The sequence below is a fragment of the Leuresthes tenuis genome, unplaced genomic scaffold, assembly GCF_036924035.1.
Source record: "Leuresthes tenuis unplaced genomic scaffold, fLeuTen1.0.hap1 SCAF_12, whole genome shotgun sequence".
Taxonomy (NCBI): domain Eukaryota; kingdom Metazoa; phylum Chordata; class Actinopteri; order Atheriniformes; family Atherinopsidae; genus Leuresthes; species Leuresthes tenuis.
The window spans coordinates 12,067,076-12,094,596 of record NW_027325366.1 but is presented as its reverse complement, the minus strand read 5'-3'; the positions used below and the strand labels follow the sequence as shown (position 1 = coordinate 12,094,596).

The following is a 27,521-nucleotide window of genomic DNA, read 5'->3' as shown; positions in this document are numbered from 1 at the left end:
TGTCGAACAGCTCTGCTCCCGCTTTTGATTATGTTTGGTTGGATATTCGAACATTTTCTTAACTGCTTTTTACAAACTTTGGTCGGACGTTCACACCGTCTTGCAGCCGAACACCTCCGCTTCCGCTTTTGATGGTATATAGTCGGGCATTCGAGCCTTTTCTTACCCGCCTATTACTTACTATGGTTGGACATTCAAACCTTCTTGTAGCCGAACACATCCGCTCCTGCTTTTGATGATGTATGATTTGGCATTCGCACCTTTTCTTACCGATGTTTCAGTAATTTTTGGTCGGACATTCAGACCTTCTTGCACCTGAACACCTCTGCTCCCGCTTTTGATGGTGTATAGTCGGGCTTTCGAGCCTTTTCTTCCCCGATTTTTACAAATTGTGGTTGGACATTCAGACCTTGCAGCCGAAAACCTCCGCTCCCTCTTTTGATCATACATTGTCGGTCATTCGCCCCTTGTCTTACACGGTTTTTACAAACTTTAGTCAGACATTCACACCTTGCAGCTGAACCACCTCCATTCCCTGTTTTGATCATGTGTGGTCTGGAAATACTACCTTTTCTTCCCCCGTTTGTGAGTAATTATGGCTGGACATTCACACCTACTTGCAGCCGAAAAACCACTTCTCCCGCTTTTGATGATGTATTGTCCGGCATTCTAGTCTTTTCTATCACATTTTTCAGCAATTATGATCTGACATTCACACCTACTTGCAGTCGAACAGCTCTGCTCCCGCTTTTGATTATGTTCGGTTGGATATTCAAACCTTTTCTTAACTGCTTTTTACAAACTTTGGTCGGACGTTCACACCTTCTTGCAGCCGAACACCTCCGCTTCCGCTTTTGATGGTATATATTCGGGTATTCGAACCTTCTCTTACCCGCTTTTTACAAACCATGGTTGGACATTCATACCTTCTTGTAGCTGAACAACTCCACTCCTGCTTTTGATGATTTATGGTTGGACATTCGCATCTTTTCCTACCCATTTTTCAGTAATTATGGGTGGATATTCACACCTTCTTGCAGCTGAACACCTCCTCTCCCGCTAATGATCATGTAAGGTTTGATATTCGAAAATTTTCTTTCATGTTTTAAAGCAATTATTAATGGACATTCACACCTACTTGCAGCCGAACACCACCTCTCCCGCTTTTGATGATGTATGGCATTCTTACCTTTTCTAACACATTTTTCAGCAATTATGGTTGGAGAATCACACCTACTCACAGCCGAACAACTCCGCTACCGCATTTGATGGTGTATAGTCGGGATTTCTCACCCTTTCTCATCAGCTTTTTGCAAATTATTCTCTGACATTCACACCTACTTGCAGTCGAACAGCTCTGCTCCCGCTTTTGATTATGTGTGGTTAGATATTCGAACCTTTTCTTAACTGCTTTTTCACAAACTTTGGTCGAACGTTCACGCCTTCTTGCAGCCGAACACCTACGCTTCCGGTTTTGATAGTGTATATTCGGGCATACGAACCTTTTCTTACCCGCTTTTTACAAACCATGGTCGGACTTTCACACCTTCTCTTAGCTGAACAACTCCGCTCCCACTTTTGATTGTGTACAGTCGGGTATTTTAACCTTTTCTTACCTGCTTTTTACCAACTATGATCGGACATTCACACCGTCTTACAGCGGAACACCTCCGCTACCTCTTTTGATGGTGTATGTTTGGGCATTCGAACCTTTTCTTACCCGCTTTTTACAAACCATGGTTGGACATTCATACCTTCTTGTAGCTGAACAACTCCACTCCTGCTTTTGATGATTTATGGTTGGACATTCGCATCTTTTCCTACCCATTTTTCAGTAATTATGGGTGGATATTCACACCTTCTTGCAGCTGAACACCTCCTCTCCCGCTAATGATCATGTAAGGTTTGATATTCGAAAATTTTCTTTCATGTTTTAAAGCAATTATTAATGGACATTCACACCTACTTGCAGCCGAACACCACCTCTCCCGCTTTTGATGATGTATGGCATTCTTACCTTTTCTAACACATTTTTCAGCAATTATGGTTGGAGAATCACACCTACTCACAGCCGAACAACTCCGCTACCGCATTTGATGGTGTATAGTCGGGATTTCTCACCCTTTCTCATCAGCTTTTTGCAAATTATTCTCTGACATTCACACCTACTTGCAGTCGAACAGCTCTGCTCCCGCTTTTGATTATGTGTGGTTAGATATTCGAACCTTTTCTTAACTGCTTTTTCACAAACTTTGGTCGAACGTTCACGCCTTCTTGCAGCCGAACACCTACGCTTCCGGTTTTGATAGTGTATATTCGGGCATACGAACCTTTTCTTACCCGCTTTTTACAAACCATGGTCGGACTTTCACACCTTCTCTTAGCTGAACAACTCCGCTCCCACTTTTGATTGTGTACAGTCGGGTATTTTAACCTTTTCTTACCTGCTTTTTACCAACTATGATCGGACATTCACACCGTCTTACAGCGGAACACCTCCGCTACCTCTTTTGATGGTGTATGTTTGGGCATTCGAACCTTTTCTTACCCGCTTTTTAAAACCAGGGTCGGACTTTCACACCTTTTAGTAGCCGAACAACTCCGCTCCCGCTATTGATTGTGTACAGTCGGGTATTTTAACCTTTTCTTACCCGCTTTTTACCAACTATGGTCGGACATTCACACCTTCTTACAGTGGAACACCTCCGCTCCCTCTTTTGATGGTGTATGTTTGGGCATTCGAACCTTTTCTTACCCGCTTTTTACAAACTATGGTCGGACATTCAAACCTTCTTGTAGCCGAACACATCAACTCGTGCATTTGATGATGTATGGTTGGGAATTCGCACCTTTTCTTACCCATTTTTCAGTAATTATGGGTGGACATTCACACCTTCTTGCAGCTGAACACCTCCTCTCCCGCTTATTATCATGTGCGGTTTGATATTCGAAAATTCTCATTCATGTTTTCTAATAATTATTGATGGACATTCAGACCTTCTTGCAGCTGAACACCTCCGCTCCAGCTTTTGATGGTGTATAGTCGGGCTTTCGAGCCTTTTCTTCCCCGGTTTTTACAAATTATGGTTGGACATTCAGACCTTCTTTCAGCCGAAAACCTCCGCTCCCTCTTTTGATCATACATTGTCGGGCATTCGCACCTTTTCTTACCCGCTTTTTACAAACTTTAGTTGGACATTAACACCTTCTTGCAGCTTAACCACCTCCGCTCCCTGTTTTGATCATGTATGGTCTGGCAATACTACCTTTTCTTACCCATTTGTGAGTAATTATGGCTGGACATTCACACCTACTTGCAGCCGAACACCACCTCTCCCGCTTTTGATGATGTATGGACCGGCATTCTTACCTTTTCTAACACATTTTTCAGCAATTATGGTTGGAGATTCACACCTACTCACAGCCGAACACCTCCGCTCCCGCATTTGATGGTGTATATTCGGGCATACGAACCTGTTCTTACCCGCTTTTTACAAACCATGGTCGGACTTTCACACCTTCTTGTAGCTGAACAACTCCGCTCCCTCTTTTGATTGTGTACAGTCGGGCATACAAACCTGTTCTTACCCGCTTTTTACAAACTACGGTCGGACATTCAAACCTTCTTGTAGCCGAAAACATCCACTCCTGCTTTTGATGATGTATGGTTGGGCATTCGCACCTTTTCTTACCCATTTTTCAGTAATTATGGGTGGATATTCACACCTTCTTGCAGCTGAACACCTCCTCTCCCGCTTATGATTATGTGCGGTTTGATATTCGAAAATTTTCTTTCATGTTTTATAGCAATTATTGATGGACATTCATACCTTCTTGAAGCCGAACACATCCACTCCTGCTTTTGATGATGTATGGTTGGGCATTCGAACCTACTTGTTGCCCGTTTTTCATTAATTATGGGTGGACATTCACACCTTGTTGCAGCCAAACACCTCCGCTCCCTGTTTTGATCATGTATGTTTTGACATTCGCACCTTTTCTCACCTGCTTTTTACTATTGTCGGCCAATCACAGCTTCCTCTCCACCATACTTGTATGGTAGGAAATTCTCACCCACTCTCATCCGAAGACCTCTCCACCCGCTTTTGTTAATATTTAGTCGGGCATTCGAACCTTTTCTTACCCACTTTTTACAAATTATGGTCGAACATTCACACCTACTTGCAGCTGAATACTTCCGCTCCACCTTTTAGCGATGTATGGTTGGCATTTGCACCTTTTGTTACCCTCTTTTTATACTGATTGCTGAAGATTAAGTTGTTCTTTCTCAAACTACAATTTTTTTTTAATTGTTGAAACTTGATTTGAAGTGGATAAATAAGGAGGACAAACAGTTTTAAGTCACGCTGATAGAAGAAATTAATTTTATAGCAAAATCTGTATTTCGTCATATGTCGAGAGATGCTTATTGCTGAAGAAGTTCTTTCTCATTCTACAAAGTACAACGTTGTTTATCGTTGAAACTTGATTACACATGAATAAATATGAAGGACAAAGCAGTCTTAACTTGGTTTGAGTTAATGAATTCGTTTTATAGGAGAATCCGAATTCGTGCTTATTTTCGGATTCCTGAAGAATGAGTCTGGTTCTTTCTCATAATACAAAGTTTGTTGTTTATTGTTGAAACTTCATCAGAAGTGAAGAAATAAATGAATGCCTATCAACAAATGTGGGATCTAAACTCTACTGCTTCCTCTAAAATAATTTCTTTTCTCAATTCAGAAATGTGTGTGTGTAAGTCACAACACCCGTGACACCAAAACGGCTTTCTTTTCTCTCTTTTCTCTACACTCTGCACTATGAGCACACACACCAAATCAGAAAGGCTTTTTTCTCTCTTTTCTACATTATGGACTGTGGGGACACAAAACCGCTCTCTCTTTTTTTTTTTGATTGTGTGCCAGGGCGTTGTCTCACGTATTAGATTATGCTTAAGATACGAATGGGTTTATCAGTCACATCAGAATCCATACATACTGATCCTCCCGTAATAAAATGGTCGGATCTTATCAAACACACTTTGTTTCTTGTGACAATCAACTCAGCGAAACAGCGTATACACGTAAAGACACTGAATCAAGTTTGTCACAAGAACTCATAAGTTTGGCAGTATTGCTCTGCCGTCAGCAATCATACACCCATTTTATTTTCGTGAGACGTGCAGGCACCTGTTCATCTACTGTTCTATCACTATGAATTAGTTTATCTATTATCAATAAGGATACTTCTACAACTACTATCAAAGTATGTCCAGACTTCTTATGTTGTCAGTTGCTATATATGAATAAGTGGGTAGCTACTGACAAGCATTAAGCATGTCACACAGCCCAAACATATAACATTTCAGGACACACCACACAGTTAACAACCATAGTGAAGTGTCAAAGCCCAAACATTCAACAGGACACTTACACAACACATTCAAATCAAACAGTCAGACAACATACAAGAACATATACCCCAGCCGGCATTGCTCCCTGCCTATTTTCCTACAGCTCACTATGTGTGCGCACACCTCTATTCACAAACTCTTCAACTTATACTCTTTTACCGAAGCTGCTACAGCTCGATTGGCCGAATACCCTTAGATCCTATTTCGGTGAATTTGACATCTGCCTTACATGTAACAGATTAGCGGTTTAGCAGTTTTAATTTAGTTTGAGAGAAGGAATTCATTTTATAGCAAAATCCGAAATAGTGAAGCACTCATGAAAGTAAGCTTATTCTCGGATTCCTGAAACTTTAGATTTGCTCTTTCTTTTACTGCAAAGTACAACGTTGTTTTTTTTGTTTAAATCTTTCTAGACATGGTAAATATGAACGACAAAGCAGTTTTAACATAGTTTGAGTGAAGGAATTCATTTTATAGATAAAATCCCAAGAGTCTGCAGAGAAAAGAGAGTGAATGCGAAGTAGACTTTAACACGGCTATGGGAGCGAGCCGAGTGTCGGCTAACCGGGAGAATTGCTTGAAAGAAACGCGACACCGAATGAGCGGTCAGAACAAAGCCTCAATACGGGATTCTCGTGGTGTTTTTGTTGCTGCCTTGTCTTTTGCATAGAGTAAAAGACAAGGCAGCCATCGAATAGGGCCCGATTGTTCCTACTTGGTCAGCCGAGGAGCAAGGGGGGGGGGGGGCAAGCGTCTCAACCAAGCAAAGCTCACCATGGGGAAGGTGGCTATACCAACTAGCCTGATGCCCTGCTCCCGCAGTGACGGATAATCGTACTCTGGTTTCTCTTCATAACATACAAGTCTTTCGCCTTTTACTAAAGACTTCCGTGGAGAGCAGCACTAATGAGTTGTTTCTATTATTGGCAGGCTTTACCTTTGCGGGTGAAGCCCTTTCTGTCTGTGCAAAAGAAATCTTGCTACTTTGCAGAGTGACTTCTCTGAGTAGAGTCGCCTTACTTGTTGCGACTGTGCCGATGTTCGAAGCTGGAGTGCAAAGTTGTTGCTTGAATGGTGCTTGCTGGAGCATGCGGGAGTGCAAAGTTATACCATTTAAAAGGGCTGAAGAGTGCTCAGTGCAGCGGGTGGGCGGAGGTGCAACGTGACACTCTGGCCACCTATGGCCATAAAAAGAACACTGCTACAAGTGCGCATTGTGCCAGCAAGGGCCCTCGGACCTGAAACAGTGGACAGTTATCGCTTCTCGGCCTTTTGGCTAAGATCAAGTGTAGTATCTGTTCTTATCAGTTTAATATGTCCTCTATACGAGGACAACATATTAAATGGATTTTTAAGAATAGGAGTTGAAAAAGAAGCTTGCTCCGTTCACTCCAAGCCTCGACCCGGTACTGCAGTGCCGCTGGGAACGATGCGCTCTCCTCTGCTCTTGTGAAAAAGCAAACAGCGGTGCAGGATGGAAGTTTCAGGGAGCCCAAGATGAAACTTTCTTTTAATCTGCTGAGAAAAGAGAGTGAATGCGAAGTGGACTTTAACACGGCTCTGGGAGCGAGCCGAGTGCGGGCTAACCGGGAGAATTGCTTGAAAGAAACGCGACACCGAATGAGTGGTCAGAACAAAGCCTCAATACGGTGTTCCCGTGGTGTTTGTGGCTGCCTTGTCTTTTGCACAGAGTAAAAGACAAGGCAGCCATCGAATAGATTGTTTCTACTTGGTCAGCCGAGGAGCAGGGGGGGGGGGGGGGGGGCAAGCGTCTCAACCAAGCAAAGCTCACCAAGTAGGAACAATCGGGCCCTTTTCGATGGCTGCAACATCTAAAAGAGATATTGATGCGAGACCCGATCAAATGCTTTTTCAAAGTCTAAATTTAAGATGACAAGCCGGGTGTTTCTATCTCTAGCGTAATCAATGATGTCTCGAATCAGTACGAGGCTGTCGGTGAGTTGTCTCCCTGAGATGGCACAAGCTTGGTCTGGGTGAATTACCTCCTCTAAAACAGAGGACATCCGTGTCGCTAAAACCTTGCTAAAAAGTTTACAGTCAAAGTTTAAAAGTGTGATGGGCCTCCAATTCTTTAGGTCAGTCTTATCATTTTTTTTATAAAGTAGAGTCACTATTCCCACTCTAAAACTCTCAGGCAGTCGGTCGAGTTTTTCAAAATCTTTAAAAACATCTAAAATGTCTGATGATAAAAGGTCCCAATAGGTCAGATAGAATTCTGCAGGAAGCCCGTCTAAACCCGGAGCTCGACTTCTCTTAAAACCTGTTAGGCATTTTTTTAACTCTAAAGCAGTAAAATTCTGTGTCAAGTGTGCATTCTCTTTTACGGTTTTGTCAACGAATTTTAAGATTTCTGCCGATGTTTCCAAGTGCACTGGTTTCTCTTTGTACATGTTACTATAAAAGGTATGTACAGTTTCAATCATCTCTTGTGTGGATTTTGTTAAAAACCCATCTTCTCTTTTTAGATTTTGAATACACTCCTTTTTATTTATAACTTTCTTTCTTTTTCACCTTCCTCAATTTCCTGCTCCCTGCTTCTTACAAAAATTCCTTTACTCTTTATTTCTGCTAAAACTGACATTTCCTTTTTGACATCTTTGATTTCTTCTTTAAAGTCTATGCCACACTGATTTAGTTTAAAGTAGCGCTGTAAGCGTTTATGTAGTCCCATCATACATCTATTCTCTTTCCTTTTTTTACGTTTACCTTGCTGTTTAAAAAAAGTCTGGGTCGTTTCCTTCACCATTTCCCACCATTGTGCATGTGTTTCGTAGAGGTCTTGAAGGGTCTGCCACTCTTTATAACATTCCCTGTACTGACTGACTATGATTTCATCCTCCAACAGGGAACAGTTGAGTTTCCACAGACCACTTCCTACCGTCACACCAGAAGGGGGTGAAAGGGTGCAGGAGAGCATAAGGTGGTCTGAAAAGAAAACAGGGGTTAATCTAACATCAGTGGGTGGGCAATCTCTAGTAAAGAAATAATCAATGCGAGAGGCTCTGGTGCCATCATGACTAAACCAGGTGAAGCCCTCCTCTCTGGGATGCATGGTTTTAAAACAGTCAGTAAGCTTAAAATCCCTGCATATGCCCTGAAGTAAAATCGAAGTCTTATCCACTTTAAAATCTACCCCTGCTCTTTTTCTATCTTTCCTGCTCAAGATACAGTTAAAATCCCCTCCTACAACTAAAGGTACTTGCCCTAGCATGTAAAGCTGTATATCTTCTAAAAGGTCATACCTTTCATTTTTTCCATTGAAACCATAAATATTTAAGAGGTTAAATTCTTGCCCCATAAAATTCAAGTGTGCTAAAAGTGCCCGTCCGTCTCTCACCACTGTGCTACCTTTCACCAGAACATGCGGATTTTTAATTAGAATGGCCACACCATCATTTTTATTTTGATTTGAGCCACTCCATATCGATAAATGGGGCCACATTTCCTCCCATTGTCTATGGTTTTTTAAAAAAGGTAGTCCACATTCTTGTATTAAAAACACATCTGATTTTATGGAGTCTAAGAAGGATAAAATACTCTGGGCTCTTGTCTTTGATTTCACACTTCTCACATTTAGTGTTGAGAAGGTGAGAACCATTAAAAGCATAAAGGAAAGTAGGTATGTCATTTTCGTTTTTCTAAGTTATCAAAACAAATTACACACAGGTTATTTCTTGGGAAACTAGCTCTTCCTTCATTTCTTTAGGTGAAAAGTGAGTAGGGTGATCTATATTTCCTTTTCGGACTCTCGGTGTTGGCCTCTGACGCAATGTTGCATTTAACTTTGAGTCCCTGGGGGTTGATTGCAGAGCTGAAGTTAAAAAGGAGACCTCATTTGGTGAGTCGGAGGGGAAGACTCTAGGTTCTTCCACTGAAGAACTGTCTGAAAGGGACCTAACCCTTCCCCTCTTCTCTGATACCACTGGGGAATCAGAGGCTCAGATGCCGTCCTCTTCGGCTGTTGACCTTCGGGGAGGTGAGTATCTTCACTAGACTCACCTGTCTGCTCTTCCTCCTCATTTAGCGTAGCTCCACCCTCTGCCTGTGAATTCTCACAGACTTCAACACTGAGTGGTGAGGCCTCTACAGGCTCCTCCCCTTTTTGCTCCTCACTTCCAATCCAAGCTTTTGGCGGGAAGTTTGAATTTATTGGGTCAACCTCTTCACTTTGTTCACCAACTGCCACCTTTGGTCCTTCTCTTTGTTGGCTTGACTGTGGCTTTACCGTCTTTAATTTGTTGGCAAAAGATTTAGGGCAATCTCTGAAGAGGTGATTTAATTCTCCACAGAGATTACATTTCCTGCCATTTGGACACTCTCCAAAAGTTTGCCCAATTTCTCTGCTCTTCCCACATAACACCTTGGTACAAGCCTCAACCAGGTGCCCATGCTCACCACACTTGCGGCAGAACTTGGGCTGCCCCTGGTAGTGGATGTAACCTCGGTTTTCAAGGTGGCCAGAGTGTCGCCCACCCGCTGCACTGAGCACTCTTCAGCCCTTTTAAATGGTATAACTTTGCACTCCCGCACGCTCCAGCAAGCACCATTCAAGCAACAACTTTGCACTCCAGCTTCGAACATCGGCACAGTCGCAACAAGTAAGGCGACTCTACTCAGAGAAGTCACTCTGCACAGTAAGAAGATTTCTTTTGCACAGACAGAAAGGGCTTCACCCGCAAAGGTAAAGCCTGCCAAAAATAGAAACAACTCATTAGTGCTGCTCTCCACAGAAATCTTTAGTAAAAGGCGAAAGACTTGTACGTTATGAAGAGAAACCAGAGTACGATTATCCGTCACTGCGGGAGCAGGGCATCAGGCTAGTTGGCATAGCCACCTTCCCCATGGTGAGCTTTGCTTGGTTGAGACGCTTGCTCCCCCCCCCCCCTTGCTCCTCGGCTGACCAACTAGGAACAATCGGGCCCTATTCGATGGCTGCCTTGTCTTTTACTCTGTGCAAAAGACAAGGCAGCAACAAAAACACCACGAGAATCCCGTATTGAGGCTTTGTTCTGATCGCTCATTCGGTGTCGCGTTTCTTTCAAGCAATTCTCCCGGTTAGCCCACACTCGGCTCGCTCCCATAGCCGTGTTAAAGTCTACTTCGCATTCACTCTCTTTTCTCAGCAGACTCCTGGGATTTTATCTATAAAATGAATTCCTTCACTCAAACTATGTGAAAACTGCTTTGTCCTTAATATTTACCATGTCTAGAAAGATTTAAACAAAAAAAACAACGTTGTACTTTGCAGTAAAAGAAAGAGCAAATCTAAAGTTTCAGGAATCCGAGAATAAGCTTACTTTCATGAGTTCTTCACAATTTCGGATTTTGCTATAAAATGAATTCCTTCACTCAAACTAAATTAAAACTGCTAAACCGCTAATCTGTTATATGTAAGGCAGATGTCAAATTCACCGAAATAGGATCAAAGGGTATTCGGCCAATCGAGCTGTAGCAGCTTCGATAAAAGAGTATAAGTTGAAGAGTTTGTGAATAAAGGTGTGCGCACACATAGTGTGCTGTACGAAAATAGGCAGGGAGCAATGCCGGCTGGGGTATATGTTCTTGTATGTTGTCTGACTGTTTGATTTGAATGTGTTGTGTAAGTGTCCTGTTGAATGTTACATGTTTGGGCTTTGACACGCTTCACTGTGGTTGTTAACTGTGTGGTGTGTCCTGAAATGTTATATGTTTGGGCTGTGTGACATGCTTAATGCTTGTCAGTAGCTACCCACTTATTCATATATAGCAACTGACAACATAAGAAGTCCGGACATACTTTGATAGTAGTTGTAGAAGTATCCTTATTGATAATAGATCACTAATTCATAGTGATAGAACAGTAGATGAACAGGTGCTTGCACATGTCTCACGAAAATAAAATGGGTGTATGATTGCTGACGGCAGAGCAATACTGCCAAACTTATGAGTTCTTGTGGCAAACTTGATTCAGTGTCTTGACGTGTATACGCTGTTTCGCTGACTTGATTGTCACAAGAAACAAAGTGTGTTTGATAAGATCCGACCATTTTATTACGGGAGGATCAGTATGTATGGATTCTGATGTGACTGATAAACCCATTCGTATCTTAAGCATAATCTAATACGTGAGACAACGCCCTGGCACACGATAAAAAAAAAAAAAAGAGAGAGAGCGGTTTTGTGTCCCCACAGTCCATAATGTAGAAAAGAGAGAAAAAAGCCTTTCTGATTTGGTGTGTGTGCTCATAGTGCAGAGTGTAGAGAAAAGAAAGCCGTTTTGGTGTCACGGGTGTTGTGACTTACACACACACATTTCTAAATTGAGAAAGGAAATTATTTTAGAGGAAGCACTAGAGTTTAGATCCCACAATTGTTGATAGGCATTCATTTATTTCTTCACTTCTGATGAAGTTTCAACAATAAACAACAAACTTTGTATTATGAGAAAGAACCAGACTCATTCTTCAGGAATCCGAAAATAAGCACGAATTCGGATTCTCCTATAAAACGAATTAATTAACTCAAACCAAGTTAAGACTGCTTTGTCCTTCATATTTATTCATGTCTAATCAAGTTTCAATGATAAACAACGTTGTACTTTGTAGAATGAGAAAGAACTTCTTCAGCAATAAGCATCTCTCGACATATGACGAAATACAGATTTTGCTATAAAATTAATTCCTTCTATCAGCCTGACTTAAAACTGTTTGTCCTCCTTATTTATCCACTTCAAATCAAGTTTCAACAATTAAAAAAAAATTGTAGTTTGAGAAAGAACAACTTAATCTTCAGCAATCAGTATAAAAAGAGGTGCAAATGCCAACCATACATACCTAAAAGGTGGAGCGGAAGTATTCAGCTGCAAGTAGGTGTGAATGTTCGACCATAATTTGTAAAAAGTGGGTAAGAAAAGGTTCGAATGCCCGACTATATATTAACAAAAGCGGGAGGAGAGGTCTTCGGATGAGAGTGGGTGAGAATTTCCAACCATAATCTATAAAATACGGTGAAAATTAATATGTGAATGCCTCATAGAACACTAAAAGCGGAAGTGTTCGGCTGCAAGAAGGTGTGAATGTCCGACTATATTTGGTGAAAAGCAGGTGAAGCAAGGTCTGAATGCCCAACCTTACATCATCAAAAGCGAGATCAGAGGTGTTTGGCTGCAAGAAGGCCATAGTTTGCCAAAAGCGGGTAAGGTGCGAATGACCGACTAAATATCAACAAAAGTGGGGGCGGAGGTCTTCGGATGCAAGTGGGTGTGAATGTCCCACCATACAAGTATGGTGGAGAGGAAGCTGTGAATGGCCGACCATAGTAAAAGGCGGGTGAGAGAAGGTGCGAATGTCAAACCATACATAATCAAAACAGGGAGCGGAGGTGTTCTGCTGTAAGAAGGTGTGAATGTCCAACCATAGTTGGTAAAAAGCGGGTAAGAAAAGGTTAAAATACCCGACTGTACACAATCAATAGCGGGAGCGTAGTTGTTCGGCTACTAAAAGGTGTGAAAGTCCGACCATGGTTTGTAAAAAGCGGGTAAGAAAAGGTGCGAATGCCCGACAATGTATGATCAAAAGAGGGAGTGGAGGTTTTCGGCTGCAAGAAGGTCTGAATGTCCAACCATAATTTGTAAAAACCGGGGAAGAAAAGGCTCGAAAGCCCGACTATTCACCATCAAAAGTGGGAGCGGAGGTGTTCAGCTGCAAGACGGTCTGAATGTCCATCAATAATTGCTAGAAAACATGAAAGAAAATTTTCGAATATCAAACTGCACATGATCATAAGCGGGAGAGGAGGTGTTCAGTTGCAAGAAGGTGTGAATGTCTACCCATAATTACTGAAAAATGGGTAAGAAAAGGTGCGAATGCCTAACCATACATCATCAAAAGAGGGAGCGGAGGTGTTCCGCTGTAAGACGGTGTGAATGTCCGACCATAGATGGTAAAAAGCGGGTAAGAAAAGGTTAAATTACCCGACTGTACACAATCAAAAGAGGGAGCGGAGTTGTTCAGCTAAGAGAAGGTGTGAAAGTCCGACCTTGGTTTGTAAAAAGCGGGTAAGAAAAGGTTCGTATGCCCGAATATACACCATCAAAAGCGGAAGCGGAGGTGTTCGGCTGCAAGATATTGTGAACGTCCGACCAAAGTTTGTAAAAAGCAGTTAAGAAAAGGTTTGAATATCTAACCAAACATAATCAAAAGCGGGAGCAGAGCTGTTCGACTGGAAGTAGGTGTGAATGTCAGATCATAATTTGCAAAAAGCTGATGAGAAAGGGTGAGAATGCCCGACTATACACCATCAAATGCGGTAGCGGAGTTGTTCGGCTGTGAGTAGGTGTGAATCTCCAACCATAATTGCTGAAAAAAGTGTTAGAAAAGGTAAAAATGCCGGTCCATACATAATCAAAATCGGGAGAGGTGGTGTTCAGCTGCAAGAAGCTCTAAATGTCCATCAATAATTGCTAGAAAACATGAAAGAAAATTTTCGAAAATCAAACCACACATGATCATAAGTGGGAGAGGAGGTGTTCAGCTGCAAGAAGGTGTGAATGTCCACCCATAATACCTGAAAAATGGGTAAAAAAAAGGTGCGAATGCCCAACCATACATCATCAAAAGCAGGAGTGCATGTGTTCGGCTACAAGAAGGTGTGAACGTCCAACCAAAGTTTGTAAAAAGCCGTTAAGAAAAGGTTAGAATATCCAACCATACATAATCAAAAGCGGGAGCAGAGCTGTTCGACTGCAAGTAGGTGTGAATGTCAGATCATAATTTGCAAAAAGCTGATGAGAAAGGGTGAGAATGCCCGACTATACACCATCAAATGCGGGAGCGGAGTTGTTCGGCTGTGAGTAGGTGTGAACCCTAATTGCTGAAAAATGTGTTAGAAAAGGTAAGAATGCCGGTCCATGCATCATCAAAAGCGAGAGAGGTTGTGTTCGGCTGCAAGTAGGTGTGAATGTCCAGCCATAATTACTCACAAACGGGTAAGAAAAGGTAGTATTGCCAGACCATATATGATCAAAACAGGGAGCGGAGGTGGTTCAGCTGCAAGAAGGTTTGAATGTCCGACTAAAGTTCAAATATATTAACAAAAGCGGGAGGAGAGGTCTTCGGATGAGAGTGGTTGAAAATTTCCAACCATAATGTATAAAATGCGGTGAAAAAAAGGTGTGATAGAACACTAAAAGGTGGAGCGGAAGTGTTCGGCTGCAAGAAGGTGTGAATGTCCGACTATATTTGGTGAAAAGCAGGTGAAGCAAGGTCTGAATGCCCAACCTTACATCATCAAAAGCGAGATCAGAGGTGTTTGGCTGCAAGAAGGCCATAGTTTGCCAAAAGCGGGTAAGGTGCGAATGTCCGACTAAATATCAACAAAATTTGGGGCGGAGGTCTTCGGATGCAAGTGGGTGTGAATGTCCGACTATATTTGGTGAAAAGCAGGTGAAGCAAGGTCTGAATGCCCAACCTTACATCATCAAAAGCGAGATCAGAGGTGTTTGGCTGCAAGAAGGCCATAGTTTGCCAAAAGCGGGTAAGGTGCGAATGACCGACTAAATATCAACAAAAGTGGGGGCGGAGGTCTTCGGATGCAAGTGGGTGTGAATATCCCACCATACAAGTATGGTGGAGAGGAAGCTGTGAATGGCCGACCATAGTAAAAGGCGGGTGAGAGAAGGTGCGAATGTCAAACCATACATAATCAAAACAGGAAGCGGAGGTGTTCTGCTGTAAGAAGGTGTGAATGTCCAACCATAGTTGGTAAAAAGCGGGTAAGAAAAGGTTAAAATACCCGACTGTACACAATCAATAGCGGGAGTGGAGTTGTTCGGCTACTAAAAGGTGTGAAAGTCCGACCATGGTTTGTAAAAAGCGGGTAAGAAAAGGTGCGAATGCCCGACAATGTATGATCAAAAGAGGGAGTGGAGGTTTTCGGCTGCAAGAAGGTCTGAATGTCCAACCATAATTTGTAAAAACCGGGGAAGAAAAGGCTCGAAAGCCCGACTATACACCATCAAAAGTGGGAGCGGAGGTGTTCAGCTGCAAGACGGTCTGAATGTCCATCAATAATTGCTAGAAAACATGAAAGAAAATTTTCGAATATCAAACTGCACATGATCATAAGCGGGAGAGGAGGTGTTCAGCTGCAAGAAGGTGTGAATGTCTACCCATAATTACTGAAAAATGGGTAAGAAAAGGTGCGAATGCCTAACCATACATCATCAAAAGAGGGAGCGGAGGTGTTCCGCTGTAAGACGGTGTGAATGTCCGACCATAGATGGTAAAAAGCGGGTAAGAAAAGGTTAAATTACCCGACTGTACACAATCAAAAGAGGGAGCGGAGTTGTTCAGCTAAGAGAAGGTGTGAAAGTCCGACCTTGGTTTGTAAAAAGCGGGTAAGAAAAGGTTCGTATGCCCGAATATACACCATCAAAAGCGGAAGCGGAGGTGTTCGGCTGCAAGATATTGTGAACGTCCGACCAAAGTTTGTAAAAAGCAGTTAAGAAAAGGTTCGAATATCTAACCAAACATAATCAAAAGCGGGAGCAGAGCTGTTCGACTGGAAGTAGGTGTGAATGTCAGATCATAATTTGCAAAAAACTGATGAGAAAGGGTGAGAATGCCCGACTATACACCATCAAATGCGGTAGCGGAGTTATTCGGCTGTGAGTAGGTGTGAATCTCCAACCATAATTGCTGAAAAATGTGTTAGAAAAGGTAAAAATGCCGGTCCATACATCATCAAAATCGGGAGAGGTGGTGTTCAGCTGCAAGAAGGTCTAAATGTCCATCAATAATTGCTAGAAAACATGAAAGACAATTTTCGAAAATCAAACCACACATGATCATAAGTGGGAGAGGAGGTGTTCAGTTGCAAGAAGGTGTGAATGTCCACCCATAATACCTGAAAAATGGGTAAAAAAAAGGTGCGAATGCCCAACCATACATCATCAAAAGCAGGAGTGCATGTGTTCGGCTACAAGAAGGTGTGAACGTCCAACCAAAGTTTGTAAAAAGCAGTTAAGAAAAGGTTCGAATATCCAACCAAACATAATCAAAAGCGGGAGCAGAGCTGTTCGACTGCAAGTAGGTGTGAATGTCAGATCATAATTTGCAAAAAGCTGATGAGAAAGGGTGAGAATGCCCGACTATACACCATCAAATGCGGGAGCGGAGTTGTTCGGCTGTGAGTAGGTGTGAATCTCCGACCATAATTGCTGAAAAATGTGTTAGAAAAGGTAAGAATGCCGGTCCATACATCATCAAAAGTGAGAGAGGTTGTGTTCGGCTGCAAGTAGGTGTGAATGTCCAGCCATAATTACTCACAAACGGGTAAGAAAAGGTAGTATTGCCAGACCATATATGATCAAAACAGGGAGCGGAGGTGGTTCAGCTGCAAGAAGGTTTGAATGTCAAACTAAAGTTCAAATATATTAACAAAAGCGGGAGGAGAGGTCTTCGGATGAAAGTGGTTGAAAATTTCCAACCATAATGTATAAAATGCGGTGAAAAAAAAGGTGTGATAGAACACTAAAAGGTGGAGCGGAAGTGTTCGGCTGCAAGAAGGTGTGAATGTCCGACTAAAGTTTGTAAAAAGTGGGTAAGACAAGGTGCGAATGCCTGACAATGTACGATCAAAAACGGGAGCGGAGGTGTTCAGCTGCAAGAAGGTCTACATTTCCATCAATAATTGCTAGAAAACATGAAAGAAAATTTTCGAAAATCAAACCGCACATGATCATAAGTGGGATAGGAGGTGTTCAGCTGCAAGGTGTGAATGTCCACCCATAATTCCTGAAAAATGGGCAAAAAAAAAAAAAAAGGTGAGAATGCCCGACTATACATCATCAAATGCGGGAGCGGAGTTGTTCGGCTGTGAGTAGGTGTGAATCTCCGACCATAATTGCTGAAAAATGTGTTAGAAAAGGTAAAAATGCCGGTCCATACATCATCAAAAGCGAGAGAGGTTGTGTTCGGCTGCAAGTAGGTGTGAATGTCCAGCCATAATTACTCACAAACGGGTAAGAAAAGGTAGTATTGCCAGACCATATATGATCAAAACAGGGAGCGGAGGTGGTTCAGCTGCAAGAAGGTTTGAATGTCCGACTAAAGTTCAAATATATTAAAGAAAGCGGGAGGAGAGGTCTTCGGATGAGAGTGGTTGAAAATTTCCGACCATAATGTATAAAATGCGGTGAAAAAAAGGTGTGATAGAACACTTAAAGGTGGAGCGGAAGTGTTCGGCTGCAAGAAGGTGTGAATGTCCGACTATATTTGGTGAAAAGCAGGTGAAGCAAGGTCTGAATGCCCAACCTTACATCATCAAAAGCGAGATCAGAGGTGTTTGGCTGCAAGAAGGCCATAGTTTGCCAAAAGCGGGTAAGGTGCGAATGTCCGACTAAATATCAACAAAATTTGGGGCAGAGGTCTTCGGATGCAAGTGGGTGTGAATATCCAACCATACAAATATGGTGGAGAGGAAGCTGTGAATAGCCGACCATAGTTTGGAAAAAGCGGGTAAGAAAAGGTTTGAATACCAAAACATACACCATCAAAAGAGGGAAAGGAGGTGTTCCGCTGTACGAAGGTGTGAATGTCCGACCATAGTTGGTAAAAAGCGGGTAAGAAAAGGTTAAAATACCCGACTGTACACAATCAATAGTGGGAGCGGATGTGTTCGGCTACAAGAAGGTGTGAAAGTCCGACCATGGTTTGTAAAAACCGGGAAGAAAAGGCTCGAAAGCCCGACTATACACCATCAAAAAGAAGGTTTGAATGTCCATCAATAATTGCTTTAAAACAAGAAAGTAAATTTTCGAATATCAAACCGTACATGATCATAAGCGGGAGAGGAGGTGTTCCGCTGTAAGACGGTGTGAATGTCCGACCATAGTTGGTAAAAAGCGGGTAAGAAAAGGTTAAAATACCCGACTGTACACAATCAATAGCGGGAGCGGAGTTGTTCGGCTACTAAAAGGTGTGAAAGTCCGACCCTGGTTTGTAAAAAGCGGGTAAGAAAAGGTTCGCATGCCCGAACATACACCATCAAAAGAGGGAGCGGAGGTTTTCCGCTGTAAGACGGTGTGAATGTCCGATCATAGTCGGTAAAAAGCGGGTAAGAAAAGGTTAAAATACCCGACTGTACACAATCAAAAGAGGGAGCGGAGTTGTTCAGCTAAGAGAAGGTGTGAAAGTCCGACCATGGTTTGTAAAAAGCGGGTAAGAAAAGGTTCGTATGCCCGAATATACACTATCAAAACCGGAAGCGTAGGTGTTCGGCTGCAAGAATGTGTGAACGTCCGACCAAAGTTTGTAAAAAAGCAGTTAAGAAAAGGTTCGAATATCTAACCAAACATAATCAAAAGCGGGAGCAGAGCTGTTCGACTGCAAGTAGGTGTGAATGTCAGAGAATAATTTGCAAAAAGCTGATGAGAAAGGGTGAGAAATCCCGACTATACACCATCAAATGCGGTAGCGGAGTTGTTCGGCTGTGAGTAGGTGTGATTTTCCAACCATAATTGCTGAAAAATGTGTTAGAAAAGGTAAGAATGCCGGTCCATACATCATCAAAAGCGGGAGAGGTGGTGTTCGGCTGCAAGTAGGTGTGAATGTCCATTAATAATTGCTTTAAAACATGAAAGAAAATTTTCGAATATCAAACCTTACATGATCATTAGCGGGAGAGGAGGTGTTCAGCTGCAAGAAGATGTGAATATCCACCCATAATTACTGAAAAATGGGTAGGAAAAGATGCGAATGTCCAACCATAAATCATCAAAAGCAGGAGTGGAGTTGTTCAGCTACAAGAAGGTATGAAAGTCCAACCATGGTTTGTAAAAAGCGGGTAAGAGAAGGTTCGAATACCCGAATATATACCATCAAAAGCGGAAGCGGGGGTGTTCGGCTGCAAGAAGGTGTGAACGTCCGACCAAAGTTTGTAAAAAGCAGTTAAGAAAAGGTTTGAATATCCAACCGAACATAATCAAAAGCGGGAGCAGAGCTGTTCGACTGCAAGTAGGTGTGAATGTCAGATCATAATTGCTGAAAAATGTGATAGAAAAGACTAGAATGCCGGACAATACGTCATCAAAAGCGGGAGAGGTGGTTTTTCGGCTGCAAGTAGGTGTGAATGTCCAGCCATAATTACTCACAAACGGGGGAAGAAAAGGTAGTATTTCCAGACCACACATGATCAAAACAGGGAATGGAGGTGGTTCAGCTGCAAGGTGTGAATGTCTGACTAAAGTTTGTAAAAACCGTGTAAGACAAGGGGCGAATGCCCGACAATGTATGATCAAAAGAGGGAGCTGAGGTTTTCGGCTGCAAGGTCTGAATGTCCAACCATAATTTTAAAAAATTGGGGAAGAAAAGGCTCGAAAGCCCGACTATACACCATCAAAAGCGGGAGCAGAGGTGTTCAGGTGCAAGAAGGTCTGAATGTCCGACCAATAATTACTGAAAAATGGGTAAGAAAAGGTGCGAATGCCAAATCATACATCATCAAAAGCAGGAGCGGATGTGTTCGGCTACAAGAAGGTTTGAATGTCCAACCATAGTAAGTAATAGGTGGGTAAGAAAAGGCTCGAATGCTCGACTATACACCATCAAAAGCGGAAGCGGAGGTGTTCGGCTCCAAGACGGTGTGAACGTCCGACCAAAGTTTGTAAAAAGCTTTAAGAAAATGTTCGAATATCCAACCAAACATAATCAAAAGCGGGAGCAGAGCTGTTCGACTGCAAGTAGGTGTGACTATCAGATCATAATTTGCAAAAAGCTGATGAGAAAGGGTGAGAATGCCCGACTATACACTATCAAATGTGGGAGCGGAGGTGTTCGTCTGTGAGTAGGTGTGAATGTCCGACCATAATTGCTGAAAAATGTGTTAGAAAAGGTAAGAATGCCGGTCCATACATCATCAAAAGCGGGAGAGGTTGTGTTCGGCTGCAAGAAGGTGTGAATGTCCAGCCATAATTACTCACAAACGGGTAAGAAAAGGTAGTATTGCCAGACCATATATGATCAAAACAGGGAGCGGAGGTGGTTCAGCTGCAAGAAGGTTTGAATGTCCAACTAAAGTTCAAATATATTAACAAAAGCGGGAGGAGAGGTCTTCGGATGAAAGTGGTTGAAAATTTCCAACCATAATGTATAAAATGCGGTGAAAAAAAAGGTGTGATAGAACACTAAAAGGTGGAGCGGAAGTGTTCGGCTGCAAGAAGGTGTGAATGTCCGACTATATTTGGTGAAAAGCAGGTGAAGCAAGGTCTGAATGCCCAACCTTACATCATCAAAAGCGAGATCAGAGGTGTTTGGCTGCAAGAAGGCCATAGTTTGCCAAAAGCGGGTAAGGTGCGAATGTCCGACTAAATATCAACAAAATTTGGGGCAGAGGTCTTCGGATGCAAGTGGGTGTGAATATCCAACCATACAAGTATGGTGGAGAGGAAGCTGTCAATAGCCGACCAGCGGGTAAGAAAAGGTGTGAATGCCCGACAATGTATGATCAAAAGAGGAGCGGAGGTTTTCGGCTGCAAGAAGGTCTGAATGTCCACCCATAATTACTGAAAAATGGGTAAGAAAAGGTGCGAATGCCCAACCGCACATGATCATAAGTGGATGAGAAGGTGTTCGACTGCAAGTAGGTGTGAATGTAAGATCATAATTTGTAAAAAGCGGGTAAGAAAAGGTAAGAATGCCCAACCATAAATTATCAAAAGCGGCAGCAGAGTTTCGGCTGGTATTCATCAATGTCTAGATAGATTTCAACAAAAAACAACGTTGTACTTTGCAGTAAAAGAAAGTGCAAATCAAAAGTTTTAGGAATCCGAGAATAAGCTTATTTTCATGAGTTCTGCACGATTTCGGATTTTATGTATAAAATGAATTTCTTCATGCAAACTAAGTTAACACTGCTTTGTCCTTCATATGTACCCATTTCTACATATATTTCAAGCATAAACTTCCTTATATTACCTTGAATGAGAAAGAGCCACACTTGTGATTAAGCCATACCTCCCTTTTGAGGAGTTCTGCATGATTTGGGATTTTATCTATAAAATTAATTCCTTCACTCAAACTATGTTAAAACGGCTTTTACCTTCATATTTATCAATGTCTAGATAGATTTAAACAAAAAAACAACGTTGTACTTTGCAATAAAAGAAAGAGCAAATCAAAAGTTTTAGGAATCCGAGAATAAGCTTATTTTCATGAGTTCTGCACGATTTCGGATTTTATGTATAAAATGAATTCATTCACTCAAACCAAGTTAAAACTGCTTTTTCCTTCATATTTATCAATGTCTAGATCGACTTCAACAAAGAACAACATTGTATTTTGCAGTAGAAGAAAGAGCAAAACTGAAGGATCAGGAATCCGAGAATAAGCTTCTTTTCATACGTTCTGCATGATTTGGGATTTTATGTATAAAATGAATTCCTTCACTCAAACTAAGTTAACACTGCTTTGTCCTTCATATGTACCCATTTCTACATATATTTCAAGCATAAACTTCCTTATACTACCCTGAATGAGAAAGAACCACACTTGTGATTAAGCCATACGCCCCTTTTGAGGAGTTCTGCATGATTTGGGATTTTATCTATAAAATCAATTCCTTCACTCAAACTATGTTAAAACGGCTTTTACCTTCATATTTATCAATGTCTCGATAGATTTAAACAAAAAAACAACGTTGTACTTTGCAGTAAAAGAAAGAGCCAATCAAAAGTTTTAGGAATCCGAGAATAAGCTTATTTTCATGAGTTCTGCACGATTTCGGATTTTATGTATAAAATGAACTCATTCACTCAAACCAAGTTAAAACTGCTTTTTCCTTCATATTTATCAATGTCTAGATCGACTTCAACAAAGAACAACATTGTATTTTGCAGTAGAAGAAAGAGCAACACTGAAGGATCAGGAATCCGAGAATAAGCTTATTTTCTTATGGGCAAGTGGGAACTGCTTTGTCCTTCATATTTATCAATGTGTAGATGGATTTCAACTTCTTCTACTGCAAAGTCCAATGTTTTTCTTTGTTGAAGTCGATCTAGACATTGATGAATATGGAAGGACAAAGCAGTTTTAACTTGGTTTGAGCAAAGCAATTCATTTTATAGCAAAATCCGAAATCGTGCAGAACTCAGGAAAGCAGGCTTATACTCGGATTCCTGAAACTTTAGATTTGCTCTTTCTTTTACTGCAAAGTACAACGTTGTTTTTTTGTTTAAATATTTCTAGACATGGTAAATATGAAGGACAAATCAGTTTTAACATAGTTTGAGTGAAGTAATGCATTTTATAAGCAAAATCCCAAATCATGCAGAACTCACGAAATGCTTTTTCTCGCTTTTCACTGCTTTTTACAAACTTTGGTCGGACGTTCACACCTTCTTGCATCCGAACACCTCCGCTTCCGCTTTTGATGATGTATATTCGGGCATTCGAACCTTTTTTTACCCGCTTTTTACAAACCATTGTCGGACTTTCACACCTTCTTGCAGCCGAACACCACCTCTCCCGCTTTTGATGATGTATGGTCCAGTATTCTTACCTTTTCTAACACATTTTTCAGCAATTATGGTCGGACATTCACACCTACTCACAGCTGGACACCTCCGCTCCCGCTTTTGATCATACAATGTCGGGACATCGCTCCTTGTCTTATCAGCTTTTTACAAACTGTAGTCGAACATTCACACCTTCTTGCAGCTGAACACCTCCGCTCCCGCTTTTGATGATGTATAGTCGGGCTTTCGAGCCATTTCTTACCCGGTTTTTACAAATTATGGTTGGACATTCAGACCTTGCAGCCGATCATACATTGCTCGGACATTCAAACCTTCTTGTAGCCTAACACATCCAGTCCTGCTTTTGATGATGTATGGTTGGGCATTCGCACCTTTTTTTTTACCCATTTTTGAGGAATTATGGGTGGACATTCACACCTTCTTGCAGCTGAACACCTCCTCTCCCACATATGATCATGTGCGGATTGATTTTCGAAAATTTTCTTTCATGTGTTCTAGCAATTAAAAATGGACATTTAGACCTTCTTGCAGCTGAACACCTCCGCTCCCGCTTTTGATCATACATTGTCAGGCATTCACACCTTGTCTTACCCGCTTTTTACAAAATTTAGTCGAACATTCACACCTTTTTGCAGCCGAACACAGTTTTTTGCAGCCGAATTTGGGCATTCACACCTTTTCATACCCACTTTTTACCAACTATGGTCGGACATTCACACCGTCTTACAGCGGAACACCTCCGCTCCCTCTTTTGATGGTGTATGTTCGGGCATTCGAACCTTTTCTTACCCGCTTTTTACAAACTATGCTCGGACATTCAAACCTTCTTGTAGCCGAACACATCCACTCCTGCTTTTGATGATGTATGGTTGGGCATTCGAACCTACTTGTTGCCCGCTTTTCATTAATTATGGGTGGACATTCACACCTTGTCGCAGCCAAACACCTCCGCTCCCTGTTTTGATCATGTATGGTTGGACATTCGCACCTTTTCTCACCCGCTTTTTGCAAACTATGGTCGGCCATTCACAGCTTCCTCTCCACCATACTTGTATGGTGGGATATTCACACCCACTTGCATCCGAAGACCTCCGCCCCCACTTTTGTTGATATTTAGCCGATCATTCGCACCTTACCCGCTTTTGGCAAACTATGGCCTTCTTGCAGCCAAAAACCTCTGATCTCGCTTTTGATGATGTAAGGTTGGGCATTCAGACCTTGCTTCACCTGCTTTTCACCAAATATAGTCGGACATTCACACCTTCTTGCAGCCGAACACTTCCGCTCCACCTTTTAGTTTTCTATGGGGCATTCACACCTTTTTTTACACCGCATTTTATAAAAACACCACAGGAACACCGTATTGAGGCTTTGTTCTGACCGCTCATTCGGTGTTGCGTTTCTTTCAAGCAATTCTCCTGGTTAGCCCGCACTCGGCTCGCTCCCAGAGCCGTGTTAAAGTCTGCTTCGCATTCACTCTCTTTTCTCAGCAGATTAAAGAAACTTCCATCCTGCACCGCTGTTTGCTTTTTCACAAGAGCAGAGGAGAGCGCACCGTTCCCAGCGGCACTGCAGTACCGGGTCGATGCTTGGAGTGAACGGAGCAAGCTCCTTTTTCAACTCCTATTGATAAAAATCCATTTAATATGTAGTCCTTGCATAGACATATAACATATTAAACTGATAAGTTCAGATACTACACTTGATCTTAGCCAAAAGGCCGAGAAGCGATAACTGTCCACTGGTTCACGTCCGAGGGCCCTTCCTGGCACAATGCGCACTTGTAGTGGTGTTCGTTTTATGGCCATAGTGTCACTTTGCACCTCCGCCCACCCGCTGCACTGAGCACTCTTCAACCCTTTTAAATGGTATAACTTTACACTACCGCACGCTCCAGCGAGCACCATTCAAGCAACATCGGCACAGTCGCAACAAGTGAGGCGACTCTACTCAGAGAAGTCACTCTGCACAGTAACAAGATTTCTTTTGCACAGACAGAAAGGGCTTCACCCGCAAAGGTAAAGCCTGCCAATAATAGAAACAACTCATTAGTGCTGCTCTCCACGGAAGTCTTTAGTAAAAGGCGAAAGACTTGTATGTTATGAAGAGAAACCAGAGTACGATTATCCGTCACTGCGGGAGCAGGGCATCAGGCTAGTTGGCATAGCCACCTTCCCCATGGTGAGCTTTGCTTGGTTGAGACGCTTGCTCCCCCCCCTTGCTCCTCGGCTGACCAAGTAGGAACAATCGGGCCCTATTCGATGGCTGCCTTGTCTTTTACTCTGTGCAAAAGACAAGGCAGCCACAAACAACACGGGAACACCGTATTGAGGCTTTGATCTGACTGCTCATTCGGTGTCGCGTTTCTTTCAAGCAATTCTCCCGGTTAGCCCGCACACGGCTCGCTCCCAGAGCCGTGTTAAAGTCTGCTTCGCATTCACTCTCTTTTATCAGCAGATAAAAAGAAAGTTTCATCTTAGGCTCCCTGAAACTTCCATCCTGCACCGCTGTTTGCTTTTTCACAAGAGCAGAGGAGAGCGCACCGTTCCCAGCGGCACTGCAGTACCGGGTCGATGCTTGGAGTGAACGGAGCAAGCTCCTTTTTCAACTCCTATTGATAAAAATCCATTTAATATGTAGTCTCGCATAGAGGACATATCAGACATTAAACTGATAAGAACAGATACTACACTTGATCTTAGCCAAAAGGCCGAGAAGCGATAACTGTCCACTGGTTCACGTCCGAGGGCCCTTCCTGGCACAATGCGCACTTGTAGCGGTGTTCTTTTTATGGCCATAGTGTCACTTTGCACCTCTGCCCACCCGCTGCACTGAGCACTCTTCAGCCCTTTTAAATGGTATAACTTTACACTACCACACGCTCCAGCGAGCACCATTCAAGCAACAACTTTGCACTCCAGCTTCGAACATCGGCACAGTCGCAACAAGTAAGGCGACTCTACTCAGAGAAGTCACTCTGCACAGTAACAACATTTCTTTTGCACAGACAGAAAGGGCTTCATCCGCAAACGTAAAGCCTGCCAAAAATAGAAACAACTCATTAGTGCTGCTCAACGTTGTACTTTGCAGTAAAAGAAAGAGCAAATCTAAAGTTTCAGGAATCCGAGAATAAGCTTACTTTCATGAGTTCTTCACGATTTCGGATTTTGCTATAAAATGAATTCCTTCACTCAAACTAAATTAAAACTGCTAAACCGCTAATCTGTTACATACAAGGCAGATGTCAAATTCACCGAAATAGGATCTAAGGGTATTTGGCCAATCGAGCTGTAGCAGCTTCGGTAAAAGAGTATAAGTTGAAGAGTTTGTGAATAAAGGTGTGCGCACACATAGTGAGTTGTAGGAAAATAGGCAGGGAGCAATGCCGGCTGGGGTATATGTTCTTGTATGTTGTCTGACTGTTTGATTTGAATGTGTTGTGTAAGTGTCCTGTTGAATGTTACATGTTTGGGCTTTGACACGCTTCACTGTGGTTGTTAACTGTGTGGTGTGTCCTGAAATGTTATATGTTTGGGCTGTGTGAAATGCTTAATGCTTTTCTTTTTTTTTTTTTTTTTTCTTTTCCCCTTGTCCTGTTCAGCATTATGGCAGCAGAATTGTAGTCTGAATACCTTTGATGCCAAACAGATTTGCTTTGCCAAGGGAAGTTTTATAAATGTAAAGCTCCCCTTGATGCCCATTTATTTATTTTTGTTTACAATATATAACATGTAATAGAACTGAACCGGACCGGGGGACAAGGAAAGAAGAAGAGGAAAGAAGAGGAAACAGAACAAAAATAGAAACAAAAACCAGACAACCAGCTGCTACACCTGTAAAAAACAAAACAGACAACAATCCATGGCCTCTGAGGGGAATCCAGCCTTAGCGCCACCAGGAGCACCTGAAAGCAGACAAGCAGAGAAAAAACAAACACACAAACAAACAAAAACAAGCACAAGAAGCGGCAATCGCACACAACACAACTGTGGATATAGATGACCTGAAACCACAGGATAACACATCAACTGCTTAGCGAGCATGCTACTGGGCTAATGAATGTGTGTGTGTGTGTGTGTGAGAACATGCAACACCCATGTCACAGGACCTACATGGTAACCGTGGTTAGTTATGAGTGTATAAGTGTACAGGGCCACAATCCACAGCCCCCCCCAAGCAATCAGAAGCAGGCAGAGAGGGCCACAAGACCCAGGCCACCAGCAGCCCCCACGGAGCACAGAACCCAGGAAGCCCACCGCAGGGACAACCAGGCATCCACCCAGAAGACTGCAGAGGAAGCCCCCGGACAGAGCCCCCATAAGCATAGGGCAGAGGCCCTCAGAGAGCCAGGGGCAACAGCCCACCGACCCCGCCAGGTCCCAGCCGCCCAGACATGGGCCGTGCACTGGACCCGGGCCCCGGGAGCCCGAGCGCCCCCAAACCCCCCGGCAGAGGCCCCACCCAATACCCAGGAGGGCCAAGTGCCCCAGACAGCCACGCAGTGGGTCAGCGCCTGCCCCAGCGCCCCTGGCCAAGTGCCCTGGGAGTCAAGACGTGCCCACAGGTGGGTGAAGT

The 27,521-nt window shown here is 42.7% G+C and overlaps 6 non-coding genes across 6 annotated transcripts; 2 read left to right on the top strand and 4 right to left on the bottom strand.

The window, feature by feature from the left end:
* The first annotated feature begins 6,247 nt into the window (after positions 1-6,247).
* On the top strand, positions 6,248-6,361 carry LOC140265910 (U5 spliceosomal RNA). Its single transcript, XR_011906592.1, has one exon. It is a non-coding gene; the product is annotated as a U5 spliceosomal RNA (small nuclear RNA).
* Positions 6,362-6,669: 308 nt separating this feature from the next.
* Positions 6,670-6,853, top strand: LOC140320586 (U2 spliceosomal RNA). The gene has a single exon (XR_011918420.1). It is a non-coding gene; the product is annotated as a U2 spliceosomal RNA (small nuclear RNA).
* Positions 6,854-10,104: 3,251 nt separating this feature from the next.
* On the bottom strand, positions 10,105-10,218 carry LOC140265945 (U5 spliceosomal RNA). Its single transcript, XR_011906624.1, has one exon. It is a non-coding gene; the product is annotated as a U5 spliceosomal RNA (small nuclear RNA).
* Positions 10,219-24,490: 14,272 nt separating this feature from the next.
* LOC140320599 (U2 spliceosomal RNA) lies at positions 24,491-24,678 on the bottom strand. Its single transcript, XR_011918432.1, has one exon. It is a non-coding gene; the product is annotated as a U2 spliceosomal RNA (small nuclear RNA).
* Positions 24,679-24,953: 275 nt separating this feature from the next.
* Positions 24,954-25,067, bottom strand: LOC140265909 (U5 spliceosomal RNA). The gene has a single exon (XR_011906591.1). It is a non-coding gene; the product is annotated as a U5 spliceosomal RNA (small nuclear RNA).
* Positions 25,068-25,478: 411 nt separating this feature from the next.
* Positions 25,479-25,668, bottom strand: LOC140320461 (U2 spliceosomal RNA). Its single transcript, XR_011918309.1, has one exon. It is a non-coding gene; the product is annotated as a U2 spliceosomal RNA (small nuclear RNA).
* Positions 25,669-27,521: the final 1,853 nt, after the last annotated feature.